Source organism: Pistacia vera, unplaced genomic scaffold, assembly GCF_008641045.1.
Source record: "Pistacia vera cultivar Batoury unplaced genomic scaffold, PisVer_v2 Contig433, whole genome shotgun sequence".
NCBI lineage: Eukaryota > Viridiplantae > Streptophyta > Magnoliopsida > Sapindales > Anacardiaceae > Pistacia > Pistacia vera.
In genome coordinates this window covers 548773-558562 of record NW_022196261.1, presented here as the reverse complement: position 1 = coordinate 558562, position 9790 = coordinate 548773, and the positions used below count along the sequence as shown (strand labels likewise).

The following is a 9790-nucleotide window of genomic DNA, read 5'->3' as shown; positions in this document are numbered from 1 at the left end:
TAAGACAAAGAACAAGTGTTAGCACCATGCCTTAAAACACCACAAACTCCACATACCTCATTCTTCACTATATTTTTGGCAGTCAGAAGTTTGACTTGCTTAGTCAATTAGCGATTCGCGTAGCCATCTCATTGTTGGAGCTTAATTCATGTACTCCAATTCTTCTTCCTCTCACACTCTCTTGTTGGGAATTAGCACCCAACATCTCGTATAGCTCAAACATTTCTGTAGAAGTTTTCTCACCCATTGCTCCACCAGCGGCATTGTCCACCATATATTGACATTATTGTGTCAATCCCTCATAGAAAAACTAATTTTGTAATTAAATGGGTAATGAAAATGAGGATATTGGATGAGAAGCAACTTAAATCTGTCCCATGCTTCATGAAAAGGCTCTCCCTCCATTTGAGAAAATGTTGCAATCTTGGTCCTCAAGTCAGCAGTCTTTTGATAAGAGTAAAATTTGCCCATGAATTTATTGTAAACCGCCTCCCATGTAGTAAATGAACTAGGATGAAGAGTCATAAACCAAGTTTTAGCTCTATCCTTCAATGTAACGCCCACATCGAGGTACGTAGTTTTACTTATTCCCTAATACCCTTAGTTAAATTTTATTAAAGTATCTTGAACAAGTGTAAAGAAAAACCCTTAAATTGTCATTTGGGCTAAAATGGTATTTTCACTCATAATTAGTTGAAAATGTGGGGAGTGAAAAGAGATAGAATTTCATGGAGAATGCAATAAAAATGAGGGCATTATGGTAACTGACTAAGGGACATAGATGGAATTTCATAGAAAGTGCAAGGGTAAAATGGGAAACTATAAATAATATTATGTTACATCAAGAGTGGAAGAATGAAACCCTAGCCACTCTTACCCATTTTCACGCCACCTTCTACTCCAAATTCTCTCAATTTCTTCAATTCTTTTTCAAGTCGAATTCATAGATTTTGAGTTATTTTTAGTGGAATTTCAATCCCAAGCATCCTTAGGTAAGATCCTTGCACTACGAAATGAGTTTTAATTTTTAAAGTGTTGAATTTTGATGATTTGTGTTCATAGGATTTAAGAGAAAGAGAGTTGGATCAAAGAACAGTGTTAAAGTGTTGGATTGCTCACATCTAAGGTAAGTAAATCGTACCCTAGTTATGATTGAAGCAATATTGTGTAGAGAATTTCTTTTATGCATATATGTGTTTTATATGAAGAATTGTTGATGGATTTGAGGTTGTATGATGGTTAGAACTTATCCATGAGAAGTAGTGTTTGTGTATATGATGTTTGATGAGAGTTTGGATGAATTTTGGAAGAATTGGAGTAGAAATTATGGAGTGTGCAAATTGGATAGGTTTGGCGTTAATCTTGGAAGATTTTGTTCCAAATTTTGGTGGCTTAGAAAAGAAGTGTAGCCAATTTAGAGCTTAGATGTGCACATAAATTTTTTGATGAAATGTCAAAGAGAAGTGTATGTATGAGTATGGTTATGTGTTATTTTGAGATGAGCTAGTAGATGGTAGAGAATCACATGTTTGCATTCCATATTGCATTATTGCATCTAAACATGTGAATTTAGAAAGAATTATAAGCATGAACCATCTACATGCATACATACTCATGAGAGCACGAAAAAGCATTAAAGAATATTAAAGAGTAAATAGAAAGAAATGAGAATATTAAAGAAATTAAAATCTGAATTTTTATTTAAAGAAGTGTAAAAAGATAAAAGAAGAGAAGGTTGTTGCGATGGGGAACTCGAGAGTGACATAGCGCTGCATGCACGCCGCCTTTAGTGAGTGGCCTCAGAATTCAAAAAGAAGAATTGTACAGTCTGTTAGAAGTGCATGTGGATGAGGAATATACCCAGAATTAGAGAATACACTGACACAGCCAGGGTTCCAAATTCATGCCTCAACCGAGTCTGATCGGCAAGAAAGAGAGAAAGAAAGAATAAAAAGAAAGAAATACGGAGAAAGAAACAGAAAAATAAAAGAGAATAAGAAAAATAGAAAAGAAAATGCACATTCTATGCATTTGTGCATTTGCATCATATCTATGCATAATACCATGCCTATTATCTTGAGTAATGAGAAATTAGAAATTGAGAAAGAATAGAGAAAGAACAGAGAAAGAATAGAGAAAGAACAGAGAAGAATAGAGAAGTGTGATGTAAGGAAAGAAATTCAGCATTTAAGCAACGGAGAGAGAAGGGTAGCATAGCGGGTTTACTTACTAAGCAATTAGTACTCACCCCATTGTTTTCAATGTTTTTGCAAGTAGTAGGTGAGACGCGGTCGCATGGAACGTCAAGAAGTGCAAGGGTTTGGCGACACTGTCGAGATACTATTTTGTGACTTTAGTATATTATGTAAAGATTTATATATAAAGAAAAATTAATTATGGGCCCATTATTTCATACTCATCTATATTTATATATTTTCTTATAATATTGCTTATTTTCCGAGTATACTAGCTAGAGAGAAAGTATTACATTCAAGGTATAGGGAAAACATCTCATCCTCAATTGATCCTCACTGAGTCCTTGCAATGGAAAAGTTTTCACAGTAGCATAAAAATCTCTTATGAACGTCAATGGATCTTCATTAGAAACTCTGTAGAAGAAGGCAACATGCTATAATGGATATTTTTCAGCTCATAATTCCTTGCTACTTCCCCCAATTGTATGCAATATGTGGCAGTCCCAATGATTGGCCTTGCATATTCCTTCATCATCCTTTGGTTCCCTACTGGCTCCATACTTTCCATTTCTTCAAAGCTTTCCTTTTCGTCCTCGGATGTAATGGCTCTTCTTCAAAGATGTCCTCGGGATGTTCTTCAACTAACTTCTGCAAATTCTCCCTTATCCTATGAATATTATCAATTGGTGGTACAAGGTTTCCTCCTAAGGACCTTCGACCTTGCGTATACTTGAAACAAAAACCAAGAAAAATTCAAACAAAGCAAAGCAAAACAAAACAAAACAAAAACCAAACAAAATTCAAACAAAACTAAGAAAACGAATATAGAATTTAAACGCCAATTCCCCGGCAACGACGCCAAAAACTTGATGTGCAAATTTAATATTCGCAAGTGCATGAATCACTAATAGTTGGTGATAAGGTTACTCCTATGGTTGATCTCTCGTGGAATTATAGTGGTCTAAATTCTTAATTTATTTTCTTTAACAACTAAACTAAACAATTAACTAAATCCTAACACTTTAACCAAAAGATGGATGAGATTATTCTAAAATAAAACTGTAAATTAATTAAAATTAACGAATGCAATTTGCTGAAGTGAATTAAATCAATGAGAGTGATAGTAGGGATTTAGCTAACTTCTCAATCATGTATTGGAATATTTGGCAAATAAAACAATTAAACGTTGTAACGCCCCACTTGAGGTATGTAGCTAATTTACGTTGCATTGCTTGAATCTTTATTGTTTTGCTCTTAATTGTGTTGTTATATTGTTACTATTGTTTGGTTGGTCCTTGGTTGAATGGATATTGTGAGTTGGTTGAGTGGTTGCCCTAAAATTTGTAAAGACTTGGCGAATTTTTGTGTTACAAACTTCGCCAGGGCGAAGTGGAAGTTTCACCGAGGCGACGAAGTCTTGCAACCTACGGTGTAGGTTCTGTAAGTTTTCGCTGGGGTGAAGAAAGATTCTTCGCCGCGGCGAAGAGCCGAATAAAATGTGTATTGAGGTTTCTAGAGAATTCTTCCATAGGGGCAAAATGACCATTCTACCCCTAATTAGCAGGAAAAGTGGGGAGTGAAATGCAAGGAAATTACATGGAAAATAGCTTAAATGGGGGTGCACTTGCAAAGAATTCAAAGGGCAAAAGTGAAATTCCTAAGAAAGAGTAAGGGTAAAATGGGAATGAATGAAGATAATTTGAGCTAAAAAGGGGTTAAGTTTAGTAAACCCTTCATTCGCTCTTCTTCCACCGCCTCTTCCATTCTCCATTTCCTCTCAATTCTTCCTTTAAGCTTTCAAGGATTTTTTAGGGTTTTTAGTGGGATTTTGGTAGAGAATTAATCTAAGGCATCCTAAGGTAAGGATTCTTGCTTTAGATGTGAAGTTTTGCATATATTTGTACATTGAAGTCTTATGGTTTTATTGTTTAAAGTTGTAGAGAAGGGACAAGTTACTAAGGAAAAGAGAAGTGTTAGTGGAATCACACCATCACAAGGTAAGTAAATCCCAATCCAAGTTGATATTTGAGAAATCCTTTGAGTAGAGATTTATTTATGCATGATATATGTTATGTTTTTGAGAACTTGGGTTGAGATGAGTAGTTATTTTGTGGTTGTTAAATACACTTCAATTGAAGTGTGATGTGTGATGAGAATGTAGTTTGTGATGAAATTGGAGGAGATTGAGAAATCTCTTTGGAAGTGTTAAGTTATGGCAGGAATTATAGCTTGGTGAGGGAGTTGTCTCCCATTTTGGATGGTTCAAGAGAGGGATAGACTTATACATAAAGTGGAGTGCAGGTATGCACACTAGTTGTTTGATGAAATGCCTAAGAGAAGTATAAGCATGAGTTGTGAACCTTAATTTTTGCAACATTGCATATTAGCATTTCCTAAGTGCATTAATGAACATGAACCATCCATATGCATTAATTGTGCATTTGAGAAGTAGTTTGAGAAAGAGTATAGAACTGTGTGAATGAACTACTCTAAGAGTAGAAAGAATGAGAAGAGCACTAAGAACGGGTTAGTGCTTTGTGATCTCCACCCGATAGTTATGAAAACGGGTTGGTGCTTTGTGATCTCCACCCGATAGTTATGAAAAAAGGGTTGGTGCTTTGTGATCTCCACCCGATAGTTATGAAAAAAAAGGTTGGTGCTTTGTGATCTCCACCCGAAAGTCACGAAGAGTGGGCTAGTGCTGTGTGAACTCCACCCGGCCGTGCCTCCGGTAAGATGAGGCCATGAGATATAACAGAAGTTAAGAGAGCTGTGTGAAAGAGAAAATAAATGAAATGAGAAAGAGTGTAAGGAAAGAATTAAGAGAAAGATGTTACGGGGACAGTTGAGTAGGATTTTCTTACTGAGCATTATTTTGTGCTCACCCCATTGTTTTCTTTGTGGTTGCAGGATCTAGGTGAGAACGCGGTTGGACGGGCGTCGATAAGTGAGGAGCAATAGCTACACTGTCTGCTGTTTTAATATCATTTTGTAAATGATAGTTTTATTTTGTATAAAGAATGCTTATATGTAATAAAAGAAAATTTTTTGGCCCATTTACTTTTGCTAATATTCATGTCTTCTACTTAATATTTTTCTATGAGTACCCTAGTTTAAAGCAATCATTACAAACGCTAAATTCAGATTGTTGATTTTTCCACTAAACGATAGAGAATTCCAATGATCATGTTTATTCTTCAATTCTAATTAACTAATTAACTTCTATGATCAAGTTGTTAACTAATTAATCGTAATCTACACTAGGAAATCACACAACCATCCAAATCAAAACAATGATCATGTATGCAATTTGAACTCTGATTTAATAGAGCTTAATTAAGGCAAGATGATCACTAGAACCCTAATTCTCAATTTTAATTATAAAAAGCAATTGGCCAGTAAACAAATTATAATTAATATCATGAAGAACAATTAAACAAGAAACAATCTAAAAATTTCATAAAACAAATCACCAAATACCCCATACAATCATGATGGTTAAACTAAACTCCCACAATATTGTTAGTTGTTCATAATCAAACTCAAACCAATGAACTCATTGAATGAAAAACTAATCATATTGCAAAATAAGATGTAACTGAAAAGAAATCACCTAGGAATTGAAGTAGGTTGATCCTCTTCCTTCTCTCCCTTGTTGAAAACTCACAATTTCTCTCACTAAAGTAACACTCTCAAAAACACAAAACTCTCAATTTAGGTCAAAGAGAATTCTCCCTAAAATAAATTATAATTTTGTATTTCTAGTTTTTTCTTACTAAAGGTGTTTTGGGAAAGTCCAAGTTCATGTCAGAGTTGGAAAACGTGAGAATTTTATTTTCTTCGCGATCCACGCTACTGCTTGATTTTATGGCGCCACGATGCCAAATTCTTCCCGCAAACCTTCAACTCTTTCATGCCACGGCACCGAATTCTTCATGCCGCGGCATTAACTTTTTGGCCAGATCACCTTTAAGCGCCACAACGCCGAATTCTTCACGCCACAACATTAACTTTCTGCCCGATAAGTTTTTTTTGCGTCTCGACACAGAAAAACTCTGCCGCAGCGCGATCCAATTGCTTCGCACTTTTCTTCCTCTTTTCAACTCTTATTCTCAACCCATTTTGCACGATTTCTTCCAAATGCATTCCAAAAGCTCTTGTACCTTCAAAATGGTAAAACTACCTCAAAGTAACATATTCTTAAGGTAAAACACACAAAAACAGTCGATAACATAACAAAATACTAGGCAAATATTGGTTTATCACTCCACAATAGTCAAGTTACATCTTTCGTATATATCTGATAAAGATCTAGTTCTTCTTGGTGATGCTTTAGGAGATGATTCATGTTGTTAGATTGATTCTTGTATTGATACTTGAGTTGGTGACTCTAGCTAATCAGTCTCTTCTTCTTTCTGGTTATGTGTTGTGTTGGTAAGTTGATACTTTTCCTTTCGATCTTTTCTGTCTCCCAATTGTACGCTCCGTCTTCATCGAACTAGACTTCTCTACTAATGATAAGTTTCTTTGTTCTTAAGGTATAAATTCGATAACCCTTTGATTGAGTACTATAGCCTAAGAAAATCCTTTTTTGGTCTTCTCATCCAGCTTGCTCCTTTTTTCTTGCAGAATGTGAGCATAGTAGATCCAACCACATACTTTGTTGATGGTTTGCGTCCACTCCAAGCTTCAACTAGTATCTTGTCTTTTACTTCGTTGGTTGGACATTTGTTTAGTAGGTAGACTATAGTGTATACAGCTTCTACCTAAAAGGTTTTCGGAAGTCCCTTCTCCATTAGCATAGCCCTTGTTGTCTCCATCACGGTTTTATTCTTTCTTTCAGACATACCATTTTGTTCTGGGGCATATCCAACTGTGAGTTGATGTTGTATGCCTTCTTCTTCGCAGAACTTATCAAACTCCCTGGAGTTGTATTCTTTGCCTCTATCACTTCTGATTGTTTTTATGAAGTGACCATTTTGTTTCTCAACATAGGCTTTGAACTTCTTGAAGATTCAAAAGACTTGTGATCGATCCTATGGGAAGTAGACCCACGTCATTCTGGTGTAGTCATCAATGAACGGGATGAAGTATATGTTTTGATCATCTGATAGAGTACGCATTGGACTGCAAACGTATGTATGGACTAGTTCTAGTAGCTTCTTGGCTCTCCAAGCTTTTCCAGATGGGAAAGGTTGTCGATGTTGTTTATTGAGCATACATCCTTCGCATGTATCATCCATCTCTTTTATTGTTGGTAAATCTCGCATCATATTCTTTTGCTTGAGGATCTTCAACCCTGTGGAAGTTAAAATGCCCCAAACCTTCTATGCCATAACCATGATTCATCCACTTGTGTCATCATGGCTATGTCAATTGCATATCTCCATTGCATAGGGAAACACCTGTTCTCTTGCATTTTTACTCTTGCAATTATAAGGGATTTATCCTTTTTTTCATATATAGTGCAAGAATTTCTTTCAAAATGCAAGGAGTAACCTTTCTCGATCATTTGACCAACACTTAATAGATTTTGAGTTATGTTTGGAACTAAAAGTACTTCACTAATGTACCTCTTGCCCTTTTTTGTATCAACAGCAATGGTACCTTTCCCTATTGCTTCTACATACTCACCATTTCCAATTTTTACTTTCGTTTTTGTTTTATAAATGTTACAGAAAATAGTTTCATCTTTTTTCATATGATTAGTACAGTCACTATCTAAAAGCCATATATTATTTTCTTCTTTAGATACAGTTTGGGAGACATGGAAAAGATAATTTTCTTCTTTTTCTTTTGAAAAATTAGCTTGATGAGTTCTTTTTAGTTGGCACTCTTTTTCAACATGCCCTGATTTTTTATGTTTTCTATATTGTGGTTTTTCTTTAAACCAACAATCTTTTTCCAAATGACTTTTTCTATTACAAATTCCACATGGAGGAAAAATTCTTTTATTTTCAAAATGTTTATCTTAATTTTGATTTTTAAAGTTTTCTATTGTTTTTCTCCCACTTTCTTTTAATTTTTTAGACCACATATTTGTTTTAGATGGAAATTCATTTTCTGTAGTATTTTCAATTCGCCTATTTAATCTTTTTTCATATGCTTCAAGAGAGCCCATTATTTCAGCTGGTGTTAATTTTTCTAAATCTTTAGATTCTTCAATAGCAAAAATTATCGAATCATACTTTTTAGTGCAAGTTATTAGTACTTTTGTACTATTATCTTATCAATTATATTTTCTCCATAAGCTCTCGTTTGATTTATTAATTCTTTTATTCTTGAATAATAATCTTTAGTTGTCTCACTATCTTCCATTTTAAGATTTTCAAAATCTCTTCTAAAAGATTGAAGCTTAACAGTACACCTTTTTAGATCTTTGAAACTCCTTCTACAACATATCCCACGCTAGTTTGGCAATTGTCACACCCATGATTCTCAGAAAAATTTCTTCCGACACTGCTTGCTAAAGAGCAAATAACGCCTGGGAGCCTTTTTGTAAACTCTCATCAAGCACTTTCTTCTAAGCAACTATGAGAGTGGAAGTGTCTTCAGGAACAATTAGTCCCCCTTCAACTACTTTCCACAAATTTTGGAAGCGAAAATAGGTCCTCATTTTGATGGACTAAAAATCATAGTTTTCTCCATTAAATAACGAAAGTAGAATAATAAGATGGTTAGTCTCAACCATAATTTTACTACTCCTGATAAATGATTGAACGCAGCTCTAATACCACTTATAATTAATTGTTTTGCAAATATAGAGGATATTGGGATGTGACCTATTTTCAGTATTTGAGAAAGAGTTTGAAATAGTAGAGTTGGTTTATTGATGAAGGTGATAGTGAAGGGACATGAAGGTTTTTTGGGAAGTAGAGAAAGTGGGCTATAGGTTATAGGCTATAAGAAATACTCCTTCCGTTTTTATATAAGTGTCGCTTTAAGTTTTTACACAGTTTTTAAGAAATTGAAAACTGTGGAGTGAATTGACTTTTTCCTCATATTGCAGGAGGGAAAATTTTGTTTCTCCCTTTGCAACACGTGTGTGAGACAGTGAAATATTAAAATAAAGAGAGACAAATTGTGAAAAAGAGGAGATGAGGGGAAGAGAAAGATAAAGAGAGAGAGAGGAATGTGGGGCAGGGTAAAGAAAAAGTTGGAGAGAGGAGATGAGGGGACAGGTGAAGAATGAAGATATGGGCCATTGAAAGAAGAGCGTCATTTATTTTTAAACAAATTATTGCCCTCAAAATTACTTGTATTTTGAAACGGAGGGAATAGTAAAGACTTGTATTTTGAAACTGAGGGAATAGTAAAGAGCTTGATGGGATTTGATGAAAGCTTTCGTTATTATTATTTGCTTGGCTTAATAGAAGAGTAAGGCAACCACATATTTATAGTGTGTAAAGTCGGTGGTTTTAACCGACCTACGAATGCTAGAGCTCTCCCTATTTTTCTACATTTTTTCTATTTCTTAATTATTTCATTTTCTTTATTATTATTTTACAAAATATCAGAATGTCTCTAGAAGACCTGGATATTTTATTAGGGAGAATAATATTGGGGACCTTCCTATGTTTTCTATGGTGAAGAAG

General features: G+C 34.8%; 1 non-coding gene across 1 annotated transcript; it reads left to right on the top strand.

Annotated features, from left to right (window-relative positions):
* The first annotated feature begins 331 nt into the window (after positions 1 to 331).
* Positions 332 to 438, top strand: LOC116143910. Its single transcript, XR_004130187.1, has one exon. It is a non-coding gene; the product is annotated as a small nucleolar RNA R71 (small nucleolar RNA).
* Positions 439 to 9790: the final 9352 nt, after the last annotated feature.